The sequence below is a fragment of the Vicugna pacos genome, unplaced genomic scaffold, assembly GCF_048564905.1.
Source record: "Vicugna pacos unplaced genomic scaffold, VicPac4 scaffold_19, whole genome shotgun sequence".
Lineage (NCBI taxonomy): Eukaryota > Metazoa > Chordata > Mammalia > Artiodactyla > Camelidae > Vicugna > Vicugna pacos.
The window spans coordinates 39728323-39755119 of record NW_027328740.1 but is presented as its reverse complement, the minus strand read 5'-3'; the positions used below and the strand labels follow the sequence as shown (position 1 = coordinate 39755119).

Sequence of the window (26797 nt, the reverse complement as noted above, 5' to 3'; positions counted from 1 at the left end):
TTAGTTGAATCTGCTGGATAGGGAGCCCCTAGATACAGAGAAACCCCAAGCTCTTCCTTTCCACCTCCTAAATTTCCACTGCAAGCACAGAAGGAGTCCAAACATAGAACAGCGCCATCTACCCGCTGGAAATGCTGAGGAATTCCTTTAGCTTATGTAGCGCAGGAGAGAAGGTATAGGGACAACTAGTGGGAAAGGAGGGCCTGCCTGGAGAGGAAGGAGGAAGGACCGCAGTGGAAGCCAGCTATTACCCTTACTGGAGCTAGCTGATAGCAGTGAGGGATGCCGAGGAACTGGAGACACGTCACGTGGGGGGCAACCCTGGCCACCATGTGCAGGGTTCGCATAGCTGGGACCCAGTTTGCAAGATCAAAATAACAAGGGAGGAGAGGGGCTGCCTCAGCCCCGGGATCCTGACAACGGCCACAGCGCCGTGACCCCAGCTAATGCAGCTCCCGTAGGAAGCCAGAAAAAGGAAACTCTGAGCCAAAATATTGCAGATTCCACCGCAGCCACACGGATAACTAGATCTCTAAGCTGACAAAATGTAACCACCAGAAACAGGAATCTTTCCTTTTCTCTTCATTTGGACCTTTGGAGAGGGAGCCACACATCTCTGAAGGGAACCATCTTTAATCCAATAGAGAGCTCACTTTTTCAGGAATAAGCATGGAGAAAAAGAGTGGGGTGATGGTTTAAAGCGGAAGTCAAAGCGGAAGCCCATCTGAGAAATTGTAAAAACATGCATCTCAATGAATCCGAGTTATGGCGAAAAGAAGGAGGAAGGTTAAGGAAATCTCTATCCACCAGACAAGACTAGCCAGTCACACAAAGACAGCACTTTAAATGAAGAAATCTTTTTTGTTTTTTTGGTGATAAAAAAATGCCATATTTTAAAACAAGGCTTGGGCCACAACAACACGCTGAGAGTTGTTGAGGAGGAGAACATAAAGCTGCATATGGACATGAAAGTGTTCCAAGTCCACTGCTCGAAAAAACTTAGTGAATCATACGTCCAGTTGATTTGAAACTCCCGATAAGGAAATAACTCAAAAGTGGGAAAGACATATTATTAAATAGTGGTAGTGAGCAATGAAATCCAAGAAGGTTATACCTATATTTTCATTGTTAATATAACAAACTGAAAGCAACTGTCTAAAAAGTAGCAACTGGAGGACACATACACACACACACACACACACACACACACAAACGCACACACACACAATCTGGAACAGCAGAGAGTTAAAATATGCTAAATTTATCATTATTGAGGAACAGGATCTAATAGATTATTTCATTTTTGATAGTGTTATAGGAATACTGGTCCAATTACATATAAAGTTATTAACTTAGAGATGATTTATAAAAATTTAGAGAGAATTTTCATTAAAAAGCAATATAGCTCCAAATCATTTAGGAGAAAATTAACAATAAAAAAATTATTCAATCCAGCTAATATGGAATAACAGAGACCATATTTACCATCCTAAAATAAACCACTAAATGGATACAATATATGAAGCAATGATTTTTAAGAGAGGTGAAAACGATCATCCACTAGGACCTTGTCCTGCCACCCCCATACCAAGGCTGCTAGGCCTCCTACTGCCATCACCAAGAATGTCCACCAAGAGGCGACATTTCCTTCCTCTGTTCCTACTGCAGAGCAGTCCTTTTTCAGGTTTTGGCAGGCAGCTCCCAGAAGTGCTCTCGTGGGCCTTGGTCCCTTTTGGCCACCAGCAAAGGGATCAAGGATGAGCAGTAAGCCTCCTTACTCATCCAAGACCTAGGAACCTATCTGAATTCTGAGCAGGACTTCACTCTTGTCTGCTGTCTGGTACTCTCCACCCGGCTTCCCGAGTCCCCGGCACGGGCAGCCTGCACGCTGGCCACAGCCCATCAGAATCTGTTCCCCCGCCAAGAGGCCACGCGTGATCATGAGCAGGGCTCCAGGCCTCTGGAGCAGCATGGCTTGGACTGCGTCCTGGCCCTGGGCGCGCGAGCTCCATGCCCTTGGTTGAGTCAGTTAGCATCTCTAAGCTAAGTTTCCTTATCAGTAAAATGAAGACATATCAATATGGAAAAAAAATCAGACTCGGGGGGGAATAAATTTCTGGTGACTGAAGATTTTTTAAAATTTTAATTATACAGCAAAAGACATCATACAAATTTTACTACTTCAGAAATCTAAAGGACAGCTTCTACTGTTAAAACTAATGCATGTACGTACACAAACACACGTGCAGACACACTGACTCTGCTCCACATACTTCCCTACACACAAACGTACATGGACTCATGTATCACACACACACCTACCATACACACAACCACACACGTCCTCAGACGCACACACAAACATAGCATACTCACAACCACATACATCCCCAGGCGCAAACGCTCACAGCCACACACACACTCACAGTCATGTACCACACAATTCCTCAGGAGCGTATGTGAGCACACACACGTCATACACACCTTTGGCGTTATTCTAAATCAATTTACAATTGAGGGTCTCAGTGTCCATCGTTTTATCCGCTCAGAAGATCCTGTCTTCGGGGAGTGAAGCAGGAGCCCCTCCTCTCTGGAGATGGTCTTTACCACCTATAGTCTCAGTAGAGCCAACATAACTGCTCTGGACCTTTGGAAGTGCAGTTCCAGAGCATACCTGGGAGCTCACATCCTATATATCTAAACATTTTAATTGCAGGAGGTTGTAAGTTCCTGCCTTTACAAATATACATTCATTGTAAGGGGAAAACCAGGTTCAAAATTAGAATTCCCAGACCCCGGGGAGTCCTGCAAAGAAAGTGAGCGTGCGGGGAGAGCTGATTCTCAGTCTCTGATCACTAGCCTGACCCTTTTCTTCCCAATGCTGGGTCCATCCCTTGCCACAAGTGGCCTTGGATGTGCACAGGGGGACACTCAGATTTCACGTCAGGGCTCTGCATATACCCTCCATGCAAACAGCTGCCCTTTGGCCTCTCTGTGGGTCCTGGGAATTTGAACTCCAGGGAGAGCCGGTGCAGGCACTACAAATGGGTCAGGGGCTGCTGAGACGGGGCAATCGGGGTCCTGGTTTTCTAGAGCACGGGATGGAGCCAATGACCATGTCCCATTGGCCCTGCTGACTCCACCCGATGGAGGGCACGGCCAGAGGAAGTGTCAGGGCCAGGGGGACCCTCTGCAGTGCAGGACCCAGGGTAGAGGGCCCCCTTGCCGGGGTCTAAGGAGAGAAGCCCTAAGGAAAGGTCTGAGGAGGCTGTAAGGTATCCAAATTCCCATTAATTAAAAAGAAAAGCTTACCACAGGCGTGCGAGGGAAGGGTTTTGTTATAACAAGGGAAGGCACTTGCCAAGGTCTGGCCATAGAGGTCTGGTGGGTTTGCCAGGTTGATGAGGAACTGAGAGGCCGTTAGCCTCCCCTGGGTCTAAACACTGCCTGAATTCCTCCAGGTGACACTTAAATGCAGTGAGACTTGGAACCCTCTCAAGTTGTTAAAATATTCATGGTGAGCCAGTCAACTCTCTCCTCATTTTTGGCTATGAAAGCACGATAAACACAGGTGGGAATCTCCTCAGCCTGTTGGTTGGTTCATTGTTCATCTGGCCCCCCCTTATTGTAGGAGCCTTTATCACATCACCCAGGGCTGACCCATCTCAGGATTACAGCTGATTTTCCGCAGGTGGCATCACTTGCTTTTGACACGAAGGAGGCATGTTAGCCACCTCCCAAACACTGAGGCTTCTCCTGGGAGGAGCCTGCAGACACCCAGTCCAGCCTCTGCACAATGATACTCCTCAGTGTCACTCCCAGCTTGCTGCCCTGGTCTCTAACTCTGGCCAGAACCTCGCTGGATTGTCAGTAAATGTCACCCATTACACCACGTCTAAGCTTGGGGTCCAGATGTGGCCATGGTTCTTATTTTCTTTCCGTCGATGGATTGTTTGATCTTCGTGTAATCGTGTCGGCAGGAAGGCCAGTACCGCCCTCTTGAGGCCTCCCTGAGCCGCCTCTGTCTATAACTGTCCTAGCGCCCCAGGGGATCGGGTCTGAAGCCTGGCATTCAGACACGAGGATGACAGCTGGAGAGACAGTAATCCACTCCTGCTGTGGCTTCTGCTGAGGTTCGATGTGGCCATGAAAACGGATCCCACAGGCCCTGACTTCACTTTACTCGCTGCAGGGATGCTCCCTCACTGCCGCGTTCCCCCCAGAGACCGAGGGCTTTCTGCTTGTTCCCGAAGGCCCCACCACTGAGGCGGCACTGGGTCCAGTGGAATGTCCAGCCTGGTTCTCCGCCAGCCCTTAGGGCTTTCGTGGGGCCTGGAATATCAACTACCCTCCCCTTAGGGGCCAGTTTGTCCTTTCCAGCCAACAGACCTAGGTCATAAGCACTTTAACTCACCTGAAGGTGTTTTTCTCACTTCAGGTGCAGTGAGGACTGGGTTTCTTCACACTTCAAGTGCCCCCGGTCTGGATGCAGACAGTCTGGCTCTCCCCCCAGGCCTGCAGGTCCCGGCCACACCTGCTGCTGGTCACTGAGTCTGTGCTGTGTTCTCTTCCAGGACAAAAGGTGCACTCTGCCCCTACCCCGCCCCACCAGCGGTGGCAGAGGTGGCAGACAGGCAGGTGAGCTGGGGCATGAGACCTTGCCCGCAAATCAGTGCCCCAGAGGCCGCTGGTGACTAGAGGGACCCCGGGGCAGAAGGCAGCATGGGAAGGGTGGAGGAGGAAGGTTCAGGATAAGGAGATGAAAGGGGGAACTGATAGCACTGTGAGGACCTCGACCATAAAAGGGAAGAGAAAAGACAGTGACAGCTGGAGCGGTGTCGGCGTTAAAAGTTGCAGGCTATTTTTTTAAATTTTACTAATTACCAATATAATTGACAGATTTCTTATTTTATTAAAGATAATGTGCCATGTCATATAACAGGATATAGTATGTTATTATTTATTAAATAACACATAATAGAAGATATACTAGCATATTATGTTCTGTTTATTTATCAGATTGTATATAATACATATATAGGTGTTTTTATACATAATATATAATTCATGCATCTATATAATATATAACCCATAATAAATAATGTAAGATTATGATTAATATATAATATAACAAGATTACATAACAATAATGATGTAATTTTACCCATTGTATATCTTGGTTCATGACACATTCTCATCTTAGTTGTCTGTCAGAGATATTTACGTATTAAAATTAATATTATAAGACACAGTTATGAACATATTACCCAGCATCATAACAGGAATATTGACAGTGACATACTGTGTCCTCTTTCCCTATCCTGCTCTTGGCCTCTTCTCAGAGGAAGTAACCAGCATCCTGAATCCTGGCTTACCCTTCTCTTATGTTATATTCACACACACAATATTTAAGATCGGTTAAAACAAATGAACTGCAGGTACGTGCAACTAAATGGATGAATCATACACTCTATGTTAAATTGAAAAAGTAAGCCCTAGAAGGTAGCCTATAGTGTGCTATGCTTTTAACTTTGTAAATATATGTCAACTAAACTCACTAAATTAAGAACAACTACAGCTAGAGTCCAGGTGGGAGAGAGACGGATAAAAGGTAAAGTGAGCAGATTTGCTGCAGGTGAGCGAGTTCCTTTCCAGTAACATGTCATTCTCTCTGAAGCAGGAGGCAAGGCCATCTGCTGGGAGTCAGGGAAGAGACAGAGGGAAGTTTAGAGGTGTGCAGAGAGCAGAGAATGTTGACACCACTGAGTGATAAGTGGGGAAATGTGCTCACTAGAGAAATCCTGGAGGATTACAAGGCAGTGGCAACATGGTGGGCATTGATTTGTCGTCTTAGAAATCTGTGCTGGGAGAGCCTGCTGCCTGCAGGCTCAGAACAAATAGAGCTGGGTGAACCGAGATAGAAGTCGTCCTGGTGAGGAACTGGAAAGATCAAGGGTCAAGGGGGTTTTGTTTGTCATAGAGTGCTGACTGTGGATGCAGAGATGGAAGTTGAGGAAGTGGAAGTAAGAGCAATGTGGACAGGCAGGAAAGTAGAGGAGTCAGTGCTTGATGCCCCAGTGAGGGTGAAGGAGGGCCAGGGGGGCTGGTGGAGAAGCAGCCGGATGGCTAGAGGTGGGCACTTAAAGGAGAGAGGCTGGAACTGGTATGGAGACACGCCCGGGTATGAGCCCGGGGGTAGGGTGAATGGGGGGTGGCTGGCTCAGGCTGACGGAGAGGAAGACCCTAAAATGACCATACTGGGTGGTGGAGGGAGAATCAACTTTGAAGTCTTCCTGGTAGGAGGTGAGGCAATACAGAGTTGGTGGTCCAGGTGCTCCTGACTGAGGCAGATGAGCAGGGAGGCCAGGGTGGCAGGCACTGCTAGGAAAGGATTTGGGTTTTCTAGGTGCTCCCAAGAGAGGAGGAGCAGTGATCTGAAGGTGGAAAGTGAGCACAAGGAGGTCAATCCAGGCACCTGATCAAACAGGGGGGTGTGAGGGGGCAAAGCGTCAACTCCAGAGATGGTGGCCCAGGAAGCAGGGGCCACAGGGGAAGTGAGGGGAAACTCAGAGAAGAGAGGGAGAAAAGGCTTCTGGGTGTAGGGGGAAGAGAGGCCCCAGGACAAAGGAGCACAGAGGCACCGTGATGAGGATGGACAGGCTCTATGGTGACACTGCAGGGGTGGCTGGATCTTTGTCCTGAGGGCTTAGTTTGGGGGGACTACTGACCTCATGAGGACCCCCCTCTCAGCAGCCTGGACAGAGGCTCTCGCTCCTGAGAGCTGTGTGGCCACCACTATTCCCAGAGGGGCTCTGCCTCCATCTTCTCTTATCAGACTTTCCTGCCCAGCCCCCGACCACCAGTGAGGGAGCCTGGGCCTCGCAGCTGCTTCCCATGGAGGGACACAGGCTCCTCGGAGAAGCAGGCTGATCTTACTTTTCTCCGTAACCCATGGCCTAGCAAAGCGCCAGGCCAGGTGTGGGCCATGTAGGGGCTCAGATACTTACCAAACTAACTCAAAGCAGTAGAATAGCAGAGTAGGAGGAAGTGACCACTGAGCTCACAGAGTTCACTGCCCACACCCCCATTCTACAGATGAGGAATCAGAGACAAAGCGGTGAAGTAGCCTTGGCCAAGGTCACACTGCTCTTAAATGCTGGCTGTGTTGGGCATGCCAAGTGATGAGCTGCAGTGAAGGGGCTGAGAGGGGGCTCTGGGGCCAGACAGCTTGAGTTCAAGTCCCATCTCTGCCATTTATTAGCAGTGTGATTAATGAATGTCCTTACCTTTAAAGTGGAATTCATACTGGTGCCAACTCATTGAATTGTCGTGAAAAGAGCGTTCCTGCAACAACAGGACAGAGTTCTCTAAGGGTTTGCTGTTGCTTTGTTTACTATTATTGTCACCAAGTGAACCCTGAAATGAAGAACAAAGGCAGCAAGAATTTTTATTTTAAAGGATTTTAAAATCCTCTGATGAATGTTTCATTTCATCTATTCAAGTTTGCATTTGACCCTTATTAAGGACTACACAATGGATGACTTTTGACGCAATCTTGCTTCATGTCTTTAATTCTCACTAACGACACAGGCTATTTAACAGGCAGCAGTTTCTTTTCCAGGAAGAGGGACAAAAGGCTAAAAATGACTCAGTGTCTCTCGGTCCCCAGTGAGTTGGTTCTGACCTGCCAACCCAGCTTTGGGGAAGTGCCCGCTCCCCCTGGGTTCGCTGAGCTGCCCCGCAGCCTCCAAGGGGCACTATATCCCCACACGAATCCAGTCTCTTGGTTCCTATCTTTGCTTCAGATCCCTCAAGGACTGCCCATGACCCAGGGCCCCATCTGCCCCACCAACCTTGGCTGCTGGACTCCAGGACACTATCTTGGGTCTCAACCATCCTCTGTTCCTATGACAGTCCCACTATTCTACATTTTGTCCTTCATGTGTGGGCTCCTGTGGCTTGCCACACAGCAGGGGTCTCCCCGTCCTCCACCTTGGGTAACTGCATTTTCCTGCATGGTGCCTAGCGAACCCGTGTGGAGGCAGGAAGAACACAGAACAACAAGTGCTCAGAGGGGCTGCCTTTCCCACTGCAAGGGCCCTAGAGAGCTTTCTCCCAGCTGGTTATTCACAGGCACTGAAGCTGTGGAATCTCGATCTCACCAATTTAAAGGGCATCATCACTAATTACAAAAGCAATCATTTCTTCAGAAGCAAAAGGAGAAAAGACTTTGTGTTCCCCACCTCCAACTTTTTTCCTCCACCTTCAGATGTTCCTCATCTCCGGGCAAGGGTAGAAAGCAACTCACAGAATATTATTTTTGAATGTTTTTTCCCACTTTGAAGATTGCTTTCCCAGTACCGATGAAGGCTAGAATGGTTTAGCTTTCCAGGACTGAGTATTCAGAGGCTTGGGGGGGGAGGTGAGATAACTCATCAATATTGAACCTAACAGAGACATTAAAGGTTCTATTCTAACCAGAAAGGAAGCAGGACGCTATAGAAACAGGAAAACCATAATTGGAAATGCAGTAACGATTTACAAGAGAATAAACTTAAAGATGTAAAAATGAAAAAGGACATCAAAATAAAAAAATGTGGGAATGGGAGAGGGGAGCAAGAAAATATAAATTTTTTTCTTTTTTTTTTCTTCGTTATTCTTAGGATGTGTTGGAGCCTACGTGATTATTAGTCTAAAGGAAATAGATATAGTAATGGATTGATATATTTGAAGAATAAGGTAACCACAAATCAAAAGCATACAATAGAGTCGCAAAAAAACCAAAAAGAAACACTCAAAATGGCTTAAAGACTTAAATATTAGACAAGACACTATAAACTTCTAACAAGAAAACATAGGCAAAACACTATTTGACATACATCTCAGGAATGTTTCCCTAGGGCAAACTAAGCAACCCAAGCAACAGAAATAAAAGCCAAAATAAATAAATGAGACATAATTAAACTTATAAACTTTTGCACAGCAATAGAAACCATAAGTAAAACAAAAAGACAACCTATGGAGTGGGAGAAAATATTTGCAAAACATGAGACTGACCATGGCTTAATTTCTAGACTATATAAATAGTTCATACAACTTAATGAGAAAAAAATAAACAACCAAATCCAAAAATGGGCAGAAAAACTAAACAAGCAATTCTCCAATGAAGACACACAAATGGCCAATAGGCATATAAATAAATGCTCAATATTGCTCAATTATCAGAGAAATGCAGCTCAAAACTACAATGTTATCATCTCACAACAGTCTGAATGGCCATCATTGAAAAGTCCACAAACCATTAATGCCGGAGAGGCTGTGAAGAAAAGGAAACTCTCCTACATTGTTGGTGGGAATGTAGTTTGGTGCAGCCACTGTGAAGAACAGTATGGAGATTCCTCAAAAGACAAACAAAACAAAACAAAAAAAAAAAACCTTATCACCTAATCCAGCAATCCCACTCCTGGGCATATATCCAGAGGGAACCTTAATTCCAAAAGATACCTGCACCGCAATGTCCACAGGAGCACTGTTTACAATGGCCAAGACATAGAAGCAATCTAAACGTCCACTGACAGATGACTGGATAAAGATGTGGTATTTAGATATAACAGAATATTACTCAGTCATAACAAAGAAGGAAATAAGGCCATTTACAGCATCTTGAATGGAACTGGAGATGATCTCAATAAGTGAAATAAGTCATACAAAGACAAGTATCATATGATATCATTTATATGTGGAATTTTTAAAAAATGTTGCAAATGAACTTATTTATAAAACAAAAACAGACTCACAGACTTATAAACAAAACTTAGGAGTTTGGGATCAACAGATAAAAATTACTATATGAAAAACAGACAAACGACAAGGATTCACTGTAGAACACAGGGAACAGTATTCAGTATCTTGCAACCTATAATGGAAAAGAACCTGAAAAAGAATAGGCTATGTATATGTACAACTGAATCACTATGCTGTATACCTGAAACTAACAAAACAGCTGTATATCTGAAACTAACAAAACATTGTAAATCAAACACATTTCAACTTAAAAAAAATTGATAAGCTCTAAATAACTTTATTCAGAGAAAATCTTGAACTCTTCCTTCTTAAAAAACTTAAAATGGGTAACTTGAGCAGGACCAAATTATACTGGATGGGCAGTTACATATCTTCTCTAGCACGGGTCCGTTGCTACACACACACATTGTGTTTGCCTACAGGTAAGAACAGCCCTGAGTGCACAGGGAGTGAGTCCTTCTGGGACAAGGCCTCAGTGGCAGTGGCCTCCTTGTCACCGCTCCATCTCACCAGGAGGCCAGGGTTTTGACAGGTGAGGGGACATAGAGCTCATACATTTCAAATTGATTTCCCGAAAATACTATGGAAAAACCAAATTCACCTGCAGTGTGGGAAACATGAGCAGGGCCCCTAAGCAGACAGACAAGCCCAAAGTAAGATGGCCCGATGTTCAGATCAGAACCAGGACAACGACAACCTGGCCCCAGTTAAATGACCACCACCTCACCTGCAATGAACTGCTCGTATTCAATGTCAGGGATGTTTCTATTGAGACTTGGGAGGTCAAAGGAGTCGGACCAGGGAATCCAGACCTCGTTGATGTCGGGGCTCTGCCAGTGGTAGAGGTGGCCCCAAGGGGATAGCACCAGTACCGGCTCCTCCATCTTCAGCAGGGTCTTCAGGAGGAAGGCAATGTGGATGCAGACGTTCCTATGGAGGCTGATGCCCTCTGGAGGGTTCAAGTCACACAGAAGGTACCTGGCAGGGAGCAAAGGAGAGCGGGTCTTCAGGGCCAGGCCTCTGCACAGGAATCCTGGCTTAGATAGAACAGATACAACGGGAATCCCTGCATAGCCCATGGCCTAGACTCCAGAAACATTCAGCAGCTTCTGGTTTATAAAGTGGAGGCACTGCCCACCCATCTCCATGTGGTCAATTACTTCAAGTCCGGGAACAGTTGCGGAAGAAATCTTGGTGTCTGTCTAACCCCACTAAGCACCTGACTAGCACCTGAGCACCCGTTCCCCAGGGGCTCTCAAACTTCTTGTTCTACAGAACCGTATACAATCTTAACAATTACTGAGAACTCCAAAAGGCTGTCATTTATGTGAGTTAAATCTATCAATATTTCCTGTGTTATAAGTTGAATAAGAAGTTAGAAAAAGTGTATGAATTCACTTAAAAATATTAACAATCTACTGTATGTTACCATTAATACTCTTAAACTAAATTTAATTCTATTTTTCAAAACAAAAATCATTAGTGAGAAGAATAGCAGTGATTTTAATTTCTGCAAATCTCTTATGGACTGGTGAGAGCTGAATTCTCCTATCTGCCACTGCATTCCCTGTTTTGTGATATCACAGGCCAGGGTTTCCCTGCAAAACCCCACAGGAACTCGGGAGAGCAAGAGTATGCAAAAGGCAGGTGACATCCCGGCGTTTCTTTGAAAATGGTCTTGCACCTCAGTGGCCTTGGATACACTTTGATAACTGCTGCCCTATCCTAGGCGAGACTCTTCTACACTAGAGCCAGGCAAGGGTCCTGGATTCTGTAATTAGTTACGGCCACCACAACCCTCCCTTCTCTGTGTGTTTCTCACAACCTCCATTACTGCAGATGAGGATGTAATCCTCAGCCGGGGCCTCTAATCCCAGAAGACTGCTAAATTCAAGAGAGAGCGTCCAATCTGCCATCCCTACATCCCGCACAGTTTGAGTCAAGCCCTAGATAACTGCTTACCGGCACTGACCCTTGTCTTACTCCTGAGGTTGACAGAAGGAATCAAGATCTGGATGGGACTGAAATTTCCCTGCAGATAAACAAGGCTGATAAACAACCCCATTCCAACATCTGATTCTGGGGCTCTTCAAAACCCTGGTAAGGCCCCGCTTCATCTAAGATGGGTCCTCCGCCTGCCCTTCCCGGGGGGTTCTGGGAGGCCACGGCCACCAAGGGCGACCCAGACTCGCGGCCCTAGCCCCAGGGCCTGATGGGGAGGAAAGCTTGAGGCTGTGCCCAAGCCCTGCCCCGCCCCGCCCCAACACACTCCCAGGCACCACAGCCCTCCCCGGCCAACACCCCTACCCCGATCCCATCCCGGTTCATGTCCACCTGCCCCGCTGACGGCGCGGAAGTACGTTTACCGTCTGTGGGACGCCGCCCCAGACAGGATGTCGGCCGCCGACTGACCAGGTCAGAACTAGTCGTCAGGCCAAGCAAGCCGCCATCCCCAGCAGCAAATGCCGCCATGGGTCCCAGGCAGTTACACACTTCCGGAGCCCGCTCCCCGCCCCAGAAGCGCACGCTGGCCCGCGCGGCGCGCGGTGCCTGTAACCATGGTAACGCCGCGGGGCCCTCCCCTAGCGCTTGCGTCGTGCATCCTCCCGAGTCTAGATGTGTGAGGGCAGAACTTGCGGAGCCAATGGGAGCCAGGGCGCGGCCAGGACGGGGGTGGGGGGAGGCTTTTGGGATAGCTGGGCGGGGCCGTGGAGGGCGTGGCTGCGCGGAAGTCGTGACCTGCAGGTGTCGCTGCCCGGAGGCTGGGGCGGTGCTACCACCAGTGGGCGGGGCAGAGGGGCAGCTAGGCAGCGGGGCAGCGAGGCAGCGGGGCGGGGGCACCCTCACATGTCCCTGTGTGGAGATCAGCCGGGGCTCCGCGGCCTCCGATTGCACTGGACGTGGACCCAGGCTACCGGTGGGCGAGAGAGAGGGCTGAGCCCAGGCACGCACGGCTGGCCAGGTAGGGCACCTGAAATGCAGATCCGCCAGGCCCGCTGCCGGCCTTGAATACGCGCTGCTAGGCAGTTTCCAAGAAGAAGGGATCTGTCATAAGATGGGAGGTAGGGCTGGGGTGCCAGATGCCGGGTTGTGTGCAGTCTCAAAGGAGAGCCATGGTGAGAGGGAGCAGAGCAGCCCCTGTGTTGGCGGGGCTGTTTGGGGTATAGGTTGGGGGTGGTGTGTGCCTTGCTCTATGGTCCCCCAAGAACCCTCATTCCAGAGCAAAGTGCTCTTCTCCCCCCGCCCCTCACTGCACTCCCTGCCTTCCCCAGCACCACCTGGGGTGTGGTCATGTCGGGGAAGGGATTGCCCAGGGAAGGGGCTCATTCAGGGGCAGGGGCAGGGGCCACTCAGCAGGGATGCTGGAACTGACTGCGATGAGGTGCTTCAGAACTCCCCTGGGATGGGTTTCTAACTAGTGGGATGGAAGGGCCTCTCCTTCCTGGGGTGCCGTTGGGGGAACTAGATCCATCATGAATGTCAGCCCTGAAAATGGAGGTTGCGCTACATCCATTCCTAGAACGAAAAATCAGGCCTCTCCAGCCAAGGTGACTCAGAAAGTCATTCAGCAATGTTCGGGGTCCCCAGTTTAGGCTTTCAATTAGAGCTGAGCAGCTCAGGAGGCCAGATCCCTGTCCGTGGCTCCAGGAGTAGGTTTTCTGCTTGGGGACAAGATCCTCACAAACACCTGTGTCTTTGTGGGTCACTCCCCTCTGACAAGCTGGGAGGCAGGGTGCAGTTGTGAGAAATCGTGTTTCCATGAGTAGAGGACCACCAAGTGGTGGGGGCACAGGAGACAGTGAGAAAAATTCCCACAGCCTTTCTGGAATCAAAAAGCTGGCCAAGGTGAAAAAGTGTATAATTTGTTTTATTGAACAGGCTGCTTATGTACGTTTGGAGGGCCAGGTTCAAGGACTCTGCACCCCTCCAGGACAATACCCTCAAGAGAAGAACAGACAGAGTAGGAGGAGATGTGGGGTTTCTCCCAGGAATGAGGCAGAACAGGGATTTCTGCAGATATGCAAGGAGACCCCGACCACTGAGCACGGGGTTACAAACTCACGTGACCCCTGTCGTGTGTGGCTTGGGCTCTGGGTCTGGCCTGATCATGTATTCTTCCAGCTGAGTTCCAGAAACTCAGAGGGTAAATTTAGAGGGGCTGCGCTTGGAACTCGGTGTGGAGACGGAGGGTCCTTTACCCTGAGTCTCCTCAGCCTAATCACTGTAGCTGAGTTCCAACACCACCCAGGCCCCCAGGGTGGCCGTGGAGGGAGAGCAAGCCTGGCAGGTGACCCAGGGGTCCCACTGCTGTGCCCCTCCCTTATCTTTGTTCCCTATCACCCCGGAAGGTGCGATTGTCTCATGTCATGGTGACAAGCCTTCTCTCTTCTCTGTCAGATGGGGTCCCCATCCCTGCTCAGTCTTCTCTCTGCATGGATGCTGAAGGACCAGGCTCACTTGAATTTCTGAGCTTGAGCAGTAAGGTGGAAACAAAGAAACCAATGGAAACAAAGAAACAAGTGATTGTGGCAAAGCTCCCCACCACAGAGAAGCTGCCCTGAGTGGAAGGGAGGGTGTGGGCATGCCCATTTGTTTCCTGTCTCCCAGTGCTCTTTGCTTTCTTATTGCAGACCTGCATGGTTACAACAAAATAATCTGCAAAACTGAAAATATTTACTCTCTGACTTTTACAGAAAAGGCTGACCAGCCTCTGGTTCCCGTACCGGTCAAGTGATTGGAGTATCTTTCTAGTTTGGAAACATCTAGGCAGGCCCAGGTTTGCAAAATCCTTTAAGAGTAGTTGCGGAGTTTTGTTTCTAAACATTTTGACGGCTGTACACTTCTGAGCTGAGGTTGTGCTGTGTAATTCTGAGCCGGGATTTTCTCAAACTGTTTCTCATTTCTTATACCGGACACCCCTAAATTCCAAGGGGAATGGGATGTTAAGGAAGCCATGGAGTTTAGGAAAAAGATACAGATTTCATTTCCATATAAGCATCGATGTATCTCCATCCTAGGCAGTATCGGTTCTGTAGGATTGATAGGGGAACTAAATAGCAGCCAAATTTATAGAAAATAGTGGGTCATTGGGTACACAAGTTCTTCTTTTCAACATTTTGGTAATGTTTGCAGTTTAAGATGACCATTCCTGAGAAACAGGCAGCCACTTAGAATGATATTGTATTTTCCCTGAACCATACTCAATTTTTATTTCATAAACAGCAGGAAGGGCAATCACACCTCCAACACTTGGGGACCTCAAAGATAAAATGTAACTTTCTGAGAGCACACTCCCCTCGTCTCCCCTTGCTCTTTTCACTGTCCCATTGTCCCTGAAGGCTCTTTCGTATCTTCTGCTCATGACTCCAGTAACTTCCTCCTCTTTCCTCAGCTGGTAAGTTTACTTTTCTTCTTTGACCAAGCAAACTGAAGCCAACAGAAGAGAAATTTCACCAGCAACTCCCAGCACATCCGCTCGCCTTCTGATGTCTGTAACCTCACTCTCGCTGCCCCACCTCTTATTACAGGTGACATCGAAAGCCAGAGCATTCAAAAGTCGCCAGGGGGGCCATCCATCCAATCTTCTCTGGGCTGTCACTCCCACATCCATCCTCTCTGTCACTACCTGATCTATTTTTTTCTCCTGCTAGTTGTCTCCTATCAGTATATAAAAGTCCATCCTCTTAAAAGGAACAAACATCACTCCTTGACTCTAATTCGCCCCACCAATTGCAAGCCTATGTCTTTGCAGCAAATCTTTTATGAGTAGTTTAAACTCACTGTCTGCATATTCAGTTGAGCCATCCCCTTTTGCACCCACTCTGGCTTTTCCCCTGATCCCTTGCTGTATGGAAACTGTTCTGTCAAGGCCATCAGTGACCCCACGTTGCTAAATATAGTGGTCAGTTTTTAGTCTTCATCATGCGTGGCCCTTTGGCAGCATTTGACCCAGCTCTTCCATCCTTCCTTCCCCGTGTTCCTGCTTTACTTAGCCTCCAGCCCATCACTCTGCTTTCAATCCACTGGCTGGTCTTTTGCCAACGTCTCCACTTTTTTCCAAACATTTACTACGAATGTGCCCAGGAGTTGGGTCCTGGGTCTCTCCACTATCTCTCTGCTATACTTTTGGTGGAAGCAACTAGATTTGGAAATTGACATGCCATCAATTTCTCGATTTGTTCAAAACTCCCTGATTGGCCCTTTCCATTTGGAACTCTCTCCCTGATACTCATATTATTTTTCTTTCATTCATCTTGCTTTCACATTCATACGTATGTTCTACTGTGTAAATTACTTTTCCAAATTTTAAATCAGTCCATAAATATCATGTAAAATGCTCAGATCTCTATTATTTCCACTAAGATGCTAATTCGACCATAGAAAATTTTTGCATTTCTGTATTTATGACAATAAAGTGAATAGTATTTCTACAAGCCTCACAGTTAAACAGTGTGTTTGTTTGGGGCTATTATGTAACATGAAATAATGATACATCAACATAGTCCTTTTTCATTTAATTTTATGTAACACCAAGATGAGGTTTTTGCACTGAAGACTGGTATTATTGAAATTTTACCTACGTTATGGACAGTCAGTTTCTGTGAAAGCCCTCATTTCTCCCCTTTTCTGATATATTTTCCATTTGGATATTATAACATATAACTTGGAATGAAATAAAATTACAATTTCATTCACATAATAAAATTAATACATTCAAATTATATATTTTAATGTTAAAAAGAAAGAAAAAAAAACCCCAGACTCCTCTACCTATTAGGCATTTCTGTGGCAATATCTAATAGACTTCTTAACCATGACATTGAAGAACTGAGCTGATTCCAGCCCCTTTCCACCTGCTCAGCCCCATGTTGTCCCATCCCCTGTGGATGGAGAGGACATCCATCCCATTTTCCAGGTCCAGATGTTGGAACCATGTTCTTTCTCTCTCTTTCTCTTACACACACACACACCCATACACACACACACAGCAAATCCAGCTTGTTAGAAAATTCTGGCTACTCTGTCTTCATTAACCACCTACTCCCTGTTCCCCACCCTCCTAGGAGCCACCTTCAGCCTCTTCCTGGACACCAAATAGCCTTCTTCTTCCATCTTTGCTTTTCTACAATCTCATCCACACAGAGTCAGAGGGAGCCTATAAAAGCATACATTGAGGGGGTGGGTGTAGCTCAGTGATAGAGCACATGCTTAGCATGCATGAGATCCTGGGTTCAAACCACAGCACCTTCACTAAAATAAATAAATTACCCTCCACCCACAAAAAACCAAAACAAAAGCATAAATTGGACATCACCCATCCCATCAAAACTCACCAAAAGGGTCACCATTTCATTAGGAGCCAAAGTCGTCCCAAAGTCTTCGAGGACCCGGCGTGTTCTGCCTCTCCGTGCACACTCTTCCCGTCATTCTGGGGGCCTCTGGCTCCAGCTCTTCCTTATTCCTCCGGATCTATGCTGCTTCAAGTTCATTACTCTGTGAGATCTGCCAGGAATGCCTTATTCCCTCCTGCCTGCCTCGCACCCCACCACCATCACCTGAGTTTGCTCATACCACTCTTATTTTTCCCCGAGCTCTTGCTACCCCCAACATGCTGCCTGTTTCCTCTGCTAAAACTCTGAGCCCCCAGTGATGGGGAGTCGTGTCTATTTTCTTGACTAATAAAGCCCAAGAGCCTTGGGATCGGGTCTAGTTACTAGATTCCCATATGTCGTAGGAGCTTATACAGATTTGCTGAATGAATGTAGAGGTCCTGGTCCAATCTGATGGAGCACTTGTGTGTCCTGCTGAAAGAATAACTCTCCTTTCCTCCTGAGGGGGGTGACCACTTCCTTGGTGATCAAAGGCAATATCTATTATCTTTATGCTGCTAACATTAGGCGGGGAGACTGGGGGATCGTCATTTATATTTTAAAATTTGATTCACTCTGCAGATTGTCTTCTGTCTATATACCCTTTTGAGAAACCATTTATGAGTGATCATTCTTCCATCAGATTGAACAGGATCCAGGGGGAAGTACCAAGCCTGTCCCATCGGTCATCCTGTGTGTCATGTCCTGTGACCCAGTGGATGCTCAGCACGTAAGTGAACCAACAGGAGTGAGTGAAGAGATGGGAGCATCTCATTATTGTTGTGGCTGCACTCTGTTCGATGCCTTGAGATTTGGGGGTTTAAAAGTGCGAAGGGGAGAGGCCAGGTCCTCTGTGCTCTTCCTGAGTGCCCTGGACTTACCCATTCCCCCAGCCCCCTCTGGGCAGCCAAGACCAGGAGCTGGGCCACCAACGATTGTGTTGATCAATAATCCACCTCACCCAAAGTACGGGGGTATGAGCGGCCAGCACAACTGGTTGTAGACTCTGGAGTCAGGTCCTTGGAGGAATTCCTCACTGAACGATGTTTTGGACCTTTTATTTTTCTCTATAGCCTCCAGCTGAAGAAACAGATTACCTTAGATACATGAAAGGTGAGGACACATATTATCCCCATGAAGCCCAGGTGGGGATGGGAGTCTGCTGTTTGTACAGCCGTTGGGCTCGTGTTGCTTTGGGCATCCCTGTGCCTGAACTCCTGCAGTACACTCGGTGGTAAGAACGGGGTGCCTGGCAGGGAGGGAAACAGGTCGGGAGACTGCACAGCTGGGGAGACGTTAACTTGGGGTGAGCGGGAGCCGGCTGATGCATGGCATCTCGGTGCAGGGAACTCTCCACACTCAGAGAGGTTCCCACTCCCGCAGGGTCCCTTTGATCAGGGTGCTGGATTGTCAGCAAAGCAGGGTCCCTGTGAGGATCATGGTGCCTTCAGGCAGTGGGAAGTGAGGGGTCCAGTGTCACTTACATTAACTGTGCACCCGAAGCCAACCCCCGTATCTTTCAGCCTGTTTCCTAATCTGCATAACTGGAATGATGTTAACCATCCCGAAGGTTCGTTGATGGGCTGGGACACACTAGAAAGCCAGGAGCTGGAATTCCTCTGTCCCCTGATTGTTAACCTTCCTTGCCACTATTTGCTCTCACAAGCTCAGTCTCTCTGTCTCTCTCTCATTCACTTGTAATTTTCTCTCCTGCTCTGGTTTCATTTGATTCCCACCCTCCTCCCAATCCCCAGATGAGTGAAATTAATTTCTGTGTGTCAGTTCCAAATTCCCGGGAAAGATGCTCTGTCCCCTCTGGATTGGTTGTCCAAACAATCAGTTGCAGCCAGAGGAGTGAGTCCCTCTGTGACCAGTGGAGGGGTTCTGCCCAGCCCCCAGCCACCACTGTGGGAGCACATAGCTCTCCGAGGAGGAGGTACTGGCTGTGACTTGGTATCACTAAGTGTGAATTTATGTCTCCTCTTGCCCCACCTTCATCCTCCTAAACAAAGATGAAAATTAAACACTCTCGGGATTTGTGTCATGGAACACTCAGGGATCCATGGGGCTAAGAGGGCTGGATTCCCTGCTGAGTGTAAGGGGATACAGTGACTCCCCAACGAGAGCCTGTAAAGGGAACAAAACCGGCCCCACCGTACACTTAGGGCTCTGAGTCCACGTGACGTTGAGCCAGGCTTCTGACTACAGCTCAGAGGTCTGGTCCGACCAGGTTAGTCTTTGAAACCAACCAGCTTTGGATTCCTCAATCCCTCCCTGAGGTTTTACCTGAACCACAAGCTTCTGTATCTCTGAAGACAGATGATGAGGACCCTTCACGTAAGGCATTTGCACAGCCCTGTGCGGGAATTTGTGCTGCACGGTCTGCCCAGCGAGCTGACCGAAGTTGGTATTTTACTGATCTTAGAAATAATCTGGTTTCCTGATGCACTATTTCACTGAACAAGCAACAGAAGCCACCTCTGGCTGATAAAAGCAAAAAAGGGACTTAATGAAAAGATACTGGGAGGGTGCATGGAGTGGCCTGGACCAGAGCCGACCCGGGGGCCGTAAGAGATGTTGGGGAGCCACAGGCACCAGGCTGGGCAGGGTGCTACCGGGCCCCCTGCTGCCCCAGCAGGGACCCCCCCCTCCTCCTGACCCTCTACCTCACTGCAGGTTCTTGTCCTGGCAGGGCCAGGTCACACTGAAGCCACCAGCACACACCTCAATGGGGAGTTGGCCCCGTCTCAGCTGAGGGCATGCCCAGTGTGGGGAGGTGCCCAGTTAGAGGAAAGCGGGTCCCCTACTATTCCGAGTTAACATGCAAGTCAGTGCCCATCACTCAGGAGAGCCAGGCTGGTCAGACTTCATTGTGGTGACTAGGCCGTCTGAGTTCACTTATTACTTTTTAGGTTGGAAGGCCCAAGAGGGAGAAAAAGTGGAGGTACTAGTACTTATTTTATATTTCCGATGTACCAGGTGCGGTAAGCAAGCCACTTCAGACAAGGCCCAGAACAACCACATAAATAGTCCACGGAGCAAGTCGTGCAGTCAGGCCTCTGCAGCCCCGAAACCCGTGTCCTCATCAGTTCCGTAGTTACCAGTGGAAGTTGTAGGGATTTATGGGACTGTGTGCTCCTGTGGGGGCTGGGATGTGTGTGTTTAAATCCAAATCTTCAGAAACTCGGCTAGAAACACAGCCACTGACTTTCTGCATGGAGGCAGAGGAGGGGAGGCTTCCAGCATCTGGTCCAGCTTGTGAGGAGCTCAGAAGTTGCTCCTTCTGTACTGAAAACATTACCAGAGCTGAGGGAGCTGAAAACCAACTGCTCTTCTTAGATCCACAAGAAAACAGGGGGAAAGCTGCTCCCAACACAGAGAGGCAGCCGGGCAGGCTTGGAGAGTCACAGCTCCCAGGGAAGGACACGCTTTTGTAAGAACCCAGGAGTCAGGCAGATTTAACAGGTCCCTGAGGCCAGCTGGAGGCTCAGCGTGGGGAAGTCTGAGTGTGAAAACTCCAGGGGGCCAGTCAGAGGGGCCCCCTACTCTTTTTCATACATTTTACCTCCAGGACCGTACCCTGTTCTCAGAGTGAAGATCATAGGAAAACTCTTCACGCTTCCTGCCAGGAAAGGAAAAAATAGCTCTATTGAAATACACCCAGAACATTCTCTTCCATTGTGGGGGGTTGTGTTTTGCTTTGTTTTTTTTTTTAATTTTTAGTGAGAAATTATTTTACCAGAGCCTAACCTACCTAGGGGAAGGGAAAAACCTTCTGTGTCACCCAAATTGGGGTGGGGGGGAAGAGACACACTTGTGGAGGTCACAGCTCAGGGCACAGGCTCAATGAGAATAAATCACAGGACTACAGATGCCCTAATTTGTCCCACTCCCACAACACCTTACCTCCATATCAGTAGGGCCCCTGTGCAATGACAGGAATAAAATTAAAAGAAGTAAATGTCTCAGGAGTGTCTAAGGAAAACCCAAAGACAGCGGGGAGATGAAAACAAGGACACACAGGCGGCTTTAGCCTCTCGCACGAATAGCTGTAGCAAACTACACACAGCCAAGCCCCAGTAGATAAACAGAAAACCTCACAGAAGAAACTGTTTATTTTTGTTCTCTTACCCAGTGCATTCCATGGTGCATCCTCGCCTAGAATGGAGTGGAAGCAAGTCCATCTCAGAAGGGACATAACTGAAGAGGGATGGCTTTCCAGACTCTGAAGGGCAGAGAGAGCACCAGCCTGGGTTAGAGAAAGGTGAGGGGTGGGGTAGGGGGTGGGCTACCTTCTTCCCCAAATAAGGAACCTTCCTGGGGCCAGCAGAGTTGGAGGGAGGGCCATGGGGTGGAAGCAGCCAGACTTCTTCCTGAGAAGTGATAGGATGCCTCTAAGGGACCTCTCAGGTGCCCAAACTGGGTCCTGACTGTGGGAGCCAGTCGGTCTGCCTCAGAGCCCAGGACAGAGGTGGGCGCACAGCAGGCCGGTCTTACTTGGCCGGATCCATTTCACTTCTCCGAAGCCCTGTGTAAAACATGAAGTGTGGATGGCCTGGTGAGCACAGCTCTGCCCTCAAGACCGGTTTCAACTCCTCTCTTCCCAGAGAACAGCATCTCTGAGCCCGTCCTGGGTGACCTCACAGAGATCACCCTAGTGGCCCAGGCTAGTGACCGGGAACATGTACCTTCCTGCAGCCAACCACAGACGTCCACTGATGCATCATATACTGGCAAAGATGTGAGTCCCTTTGCATTGGTCTAACAGCAGAGACTCTGCCACAGGTCCAAGAGGTGGTGTGTGGGACATGCAGGGGTGCAGGAGTGTACGCAGTGCAAAGGTGTAAGTGGTGGCAGGGGTGCAGGGGCTGTGGAGGGTGCAGGCAGTTCAGGGGTTTTGGGGGTGCAGGCAGTGCAGATGTGCAGAGAGTGGCAGGGGTTCAGAGGTACAGGGAGTGTAGGGGTGCAGGTAGGTGCTCAGGCACGTGGCCAGGATCAGAAGGCAAGTGCACATCCTTGCAGTCAGCCTGACCCCGGGAGGCTAGTGCAATGGTTTGGGGCGGCGGCGGCGGCGGCGGCGGAGGGTGGGAGGCTGCACGGGGAAGCCGGTCAATTTCTTCTCCTCCGTGCAGCCTGGCCTGGGGGGTGGGGCGGTTAGGTCCGGGGGCGGCGGCAGCGGCAGAGGAGCGAGGCGGGGATGCACCTGACGAACTGGTGGAATAGCTAGCTGCCTTTTCCTGGCTGCCGGGCCTGGGAGCGGCGTCTGCTGCCCCAGGTCGCCGGACACACCTGTCCCACTCAGCTTGCTGAGTGGGGAGAGTGGAAGGTGACATTAAGGGGCGGGGCCCACGTGGGGAGGGGTGCTGCCACGGGGTAGCAGGTCAATTCGCTCCGCTCTCCCCCGCGGGGGAGCCTGGGAGCGGCCTCCGCTGCCCTAGAGGCGGGACGCCGGTCTCCAGGTGAGCTAGGTCCTGGGAGGCGGGGGCAGCGGCGCCAGGGGGATGGGGGCCGTTCCAGGGAGCTGCTCCATTTCTTCTCTCCCCCGCGGCCTGGCCTGGGGGCGACCTCTGCCGCCGGAGATTTGCCTGAGGTCCGATTCCAGGTGAGCTTGCTCCTGGGAGATGGGTGCGGTGCGGTCAGGGAGCTGGTAAGTTTGTGGCTGCGGAGATAGGAAGGCTGCCCCGCAGTAGCTTGTGGATTAGCTCCATGTCTGCACCGTGTTGCCTGCAGGCGGCCTCTGCTGCCCCAAGTTCCGGGACACCCCTGTCCCACTTAGCCAACTGGGGGCGGGAGGCAGGGTAGTCAGTGTGCAGGAGTGGCTGGGGTCTGGGGCTTACAGCGGGGAAGCGGGCCCATTTGCTCCCATCATCCCCGCGGCTTGTCCTGGGGGCGGTCACTGTTGCCCTGGGTTACGGAACACGTGTATCCTAGTCAACCTGACCCTGGGAGGCGAGCGTGGTACGTTGGGGGTGTTGGCATCAGCGGCGGGTTTTCCCATGAAGCCGGTCCATTTGCTCCCATTTCCCCTCATGGTTTGCCCTGGGGGCGATCCCTATTGCCCCAAGTTCGCCGGACGTCCATCTCTAGGATAGCCTGCTCCCTAGAGGAGGCCACAGTGAGGTCAGGGTTCAGGAGCGGTGGCTGATGCGGGGGATGGGGATGCCTTGGGGAGTTGGTGGATTAGCTCCCATCTCCCCGATGGCTTGGTGTGGGAGTGGCCTCTCCTGCCCCAGATCTGCAGACACACCTGTCCCATTCAGCCTGCTGGGGAGGGGCCCCCTGGGCGGTGACTTTAAGTTGCGAGGGTGGAGACGGCGAGGGTAGAGGACCCTCAGCGCGGAGCTTGTCAATTTGCTCCCCTCTTCCCCGTGGACAATCCTGGGGGCGTCCTCTGCTGCCCAAGAAGCCAGATGCCCGTCTCCAGGTAAGCTTGCTTCTGGGAGGCGGAAGCGATGAGGTCGAGGGGCAGGGGCAGCTGCCACGGCCTGCTGCCCCGCCTAATGGGGCCACTTCTTCTCCTTTCCCCTGACTGACCTGGCCTGGGGACGGCCTCTCCCGCCCAAGATTCGCCTGACACACCACACCAGGTCAGATTGCTCCTGGGAGGTGGGCGCGGTGAGATCAGGGGGTGGAGAGGAGAGGGGTTCAGCCTATTGCGAGCTGGAGGATAAGCTCCCATCTCTCTGGAGGCCTGACGTGGGGGCGGCCTCTGCTGCCTCTCGTTCTCAGGTCACCCTTCTCAGGGTCATAATGTCCCGCGGGTGCGTTAATTTGCGGGGTTAGCGGGGTGAATGCGAGGTTATGGAGACTGTCACTTGGGAGCTAGTAGTTTAGCTCCCATCTCCCCAGCAGCTTGGCCTGGGGGCAGCCTCTGTTGCCCCAGGTCTCAAAGCACAGTTTTCCTGACAGCTTAGCCACCGGAGGTGGGCATGTTGTGCTGAGGGGGCGGAGGCAACATCCAAGGCAGCGACATAGGGGGCTGTCCCAGGCCAGCTGGTCTATTTGTTCCCATCTCTACCTTTGCTGCCCTAGTTTCGCAGGACGTCCTTCTCCAGGTTATCCTTCTCCTGGGAGGTGGGCGCAGTGCATGCAGCCCAAGGTCTGGGCTCTCCCCTGGGGAGGGGAAGAACTCTCTTGTTCTCCTTTGTCTTTATTCTTCAGGGAAGGAGTTCCTTGACTCAATTCTTAATCCTGGGAAAGTGTAGCCTGTGTTACGGAAGAGCTGCTGGACAGTGTGGTTTCTAGGTGGGTTTTCACATCAGCTGATGCCCAAGGCAGGCAGGAAAGCTATTACCCAGAGCTTCTTAGTGTGGAGTTGGGGGATGGTCCCGCTGTCCTCACCATACTTTTTAAAAATGTGTTAGTCCCCTTTTTTTCCTAGGTGACATTTTAGGTTAATGGGTCACAGATTGCTGGCACACTCATCCCTGTTCTGAAACATCTTTTAAACTTGGGTGAAGTGATAAGTAGGGGAAGAAGATGATTTACTGAAAGGTAAGAATACTTAAATATGCATTAAAGCTACATTCTGTCAATCTTTCTCAAATGATTTTTCTCTGATTCTAAATCCACGACCTAGTGAATTTTATACTCCTGTGTAAATCGTTGACCTTCACATCACATTTGTTAAATGGTCAATGAGAGTTTTAAGTAGATTATTCCTGAAAGGAAAAGCTCAGGCTTTTGAGAATTCCTTGTCTGATATCACCCAGGCAGTCACAGTATAAGACAGAGCTGATATAAAAATCCCTCAGCTGCCTGACCTGCAAAGCTTCTGGGATTACTGATCCCTGAAATGCAGGTGACTCTTGATGATATTCTGGGGGATGGTTTATATGATCAGATTCTTCCAGTCCTGTAAATGGGTTCCGTGGCCCCAGCCCCGGGAGAACTGGTCATAAGGGCCATATCGTGAGGGGTGGAATGGGAAGGCAAGGTGTATGAGCTGGAATCACTGAGATTCCACACTCGCTAAACACAGACTCCAGAGCCTAATTGTTGTCAGGTTCTGTTCTGGATTTGAGAGTGTGTTCAGACATGATTCTTGCCCTTCAGGAGTCACTGCCTGGGTGGAAGTAACCTTTACACAAATCTTGGAAGGATGGCAATTAAGTAGATGGGCTGTTATGATTCTCAGTGTGCCCAGGCTTGCTCTTCCAGGCACTCGTGGGACTAACGAGAGTCATGTTATTCACTCATTCACTGATTTATTACCCTTGAATTGATCATTCGTCCCACAGTAAGTGAAACAAGGTATCAGAAAGCTGAGTTTTGTCCCCTCTCCTATCACTGATTGTATCTGTCAGTCGGGCACCCTGCGGGAGTCCCGTGGGTAAGACAGCACCCTGACACACATGGCAACCCCCTCACCACGTGAGACAGCATTGTCGATGCTCAGGTGACCCGATGTAGATGACGATGTTAAACCTGAGCGTTTTTAGTTATCTTGGCGACTCTGAAAATACAGACTACCTGTCCCTACCACTGAAGACGCTGAGTGTACCCCAGAATTCTGCATTTTAAGAAGTACTTTAACTAATTCTGATGAAGATGTTCTGAGTGTCGCATTGAGAAAGAGTGTTGTGCGATACAGCAATATTGAGGATTCTCAGGGAATGATGTCTTTTCAGGATGGTCCAAGGGCCCTCACTTGAGACTTTGCCTTGGGTTTAAATTTATGTGTTCAGAAATGATGTCTCTCACTTCCAGTGCTTGTAAGCGTGCTATGTGCAGGGACTTGCACTCAGTAGATGGCAAAAACTATGATTCTTCAGGTCACCGAGCTAGAGTGTGAGCGATATTTTATTTTGGTTTTCTTTATAACAATGCAGAGTCTCCCGAGAAGAGATTCAGACTGAAAAGCTTTGTGTCAGACTTTGGAAGACCAGTGGTGCCCAAGGTATTCTCTGGCAGCGCAGTGATGAATCTCGGTCCCTCTTTCACTGCTACGTCAATGAAGTGGACCACTTGGACAAGGCCAAAGCTGGCATCTCAAACTTTGCCCTTGACAGTGATTTTCGGCTCCAGGAATCCATCAGATGCAGCAGGCGGCCAGAGGAGGAGCCGAACAGGCTCATGAAATGTGACATCCCCAACTAAATCAACACGGAGCAGAACTCTTCCTTTGGGGAAGATGATCTCCTGATTTTGGAACCACCAATTGTTCTAGAAGATAAGCCAGTTTCTCAGACCTCACACAAAGACTTGAATTGAGAAATGTGCTTTCTCAAGTGTCTTTCTGAAGATGTGAAGTCTGTCTTTGTATGGCAGGAATTCCCCATTCACAAAATTGTATGTGTTTGTGTCTGAGAGAGAGAAATGGAGACAGACAGAAAGATGGAGACAGAAGAGTGCCCCTTCAGAAGAGAGCTATTTAAGGTGAGTTTTTGTGCCTTTAAAAACATTTGGGGTTTTGGGGGGAACAAAGTATTTACACTTTCTCATTCTCCTAGTTGGAAATCTTGGCCCCATACTCAGTGTTAGCGGCCTTGAACGGGGGTTGGAACGGTGTGTTTCATCTGGTGCTGCCACTTCCACGCTCTGCCTTTAGCACGTTGCTTTGCCTGTCAGGGCTGCCACCCTTTTAACTGTAAGGTGAGGAGTCTGGAGTAGATGATCCACCC

General features: G+C 49.3%; 1 protein-coding gene and 2 long non-coding RNA genes across 11 annotated transcripts in view; 2 read left to right on the top strand and 1 right to left on the bottom strand.

Moving 5' to 3' along the window:
• Positions 1 to 5418: 5418 nt before the first annotated feature.
• Positions 5419 to 12243, bottom strand: LOC140693422 (uncharacterized). Of its 5 annotated transcripts, none has more exons than XR_012069188.1 (4): positions 12171 to 12243; positions 10532 to 10782; positions 7287 to 7416; positions 5419 to 5693 (listed from the first exon to the last, which is right to left on the bottom strand). It is a non-coding gene; the product is annotated as an uncharacterized lncRNA (long non-coding RNA). The 5 variants fall into 5 exon arrangements; XR_012069187.1 differs by having other exon boundaries at positions 5437 to 5696; XR_012069189.1 differs by lacking the exon at positions 5419 to 5693 and adding an exon at positions 6252 to 6434.
• A 315-nt stretch (positions 12244 to 12558) lies between these two features.
• On the top strand, positions 12559 to 26190 carry LOC140693415 (uncharacterized). Of its 2 annotated transcripts, XR_012069177.1 has the most exons (8): positions 12597 to 12766; positions 14499 to 14581; positions 17818 to 17904; positions 21310 to 21438; positions 21782 to 21915; positions 24336 to 24419; positions 24556 to 24668; positions 26006 to 26190. It is a non-coding gene; the product is annotated as an uncharacterized lncRNA (long non-coding RNA). The 2 variants fall into 2 exon arrangements; XR_012069176.1 differs by lacking the exon at positions 14499 to 14581 and having other exon boundaries at positions 12559 to 12766.
• Positions 26191 to 26335: 145 nt separating this feature from the next.
• The window catches only part of LOC140693408 (trafficking protein particle complex subunit 9-like), a 101755-nt gene continuing 101293 nt past the window's right edge, over positions 26336 to 26797 (top strand). For all 4 annotated transcript variants that reach the window (XR_012069141.1, XR_012069142.1, XR_012069143.1 and 1 more), the window contains exon 1: positions 26336 to 26552. The gene's annotated coding sequence lies outside the window, so the exon portion shown is untranslated. The remainder of the gene's footprint in view (positions 26553 to 26797) is intronic.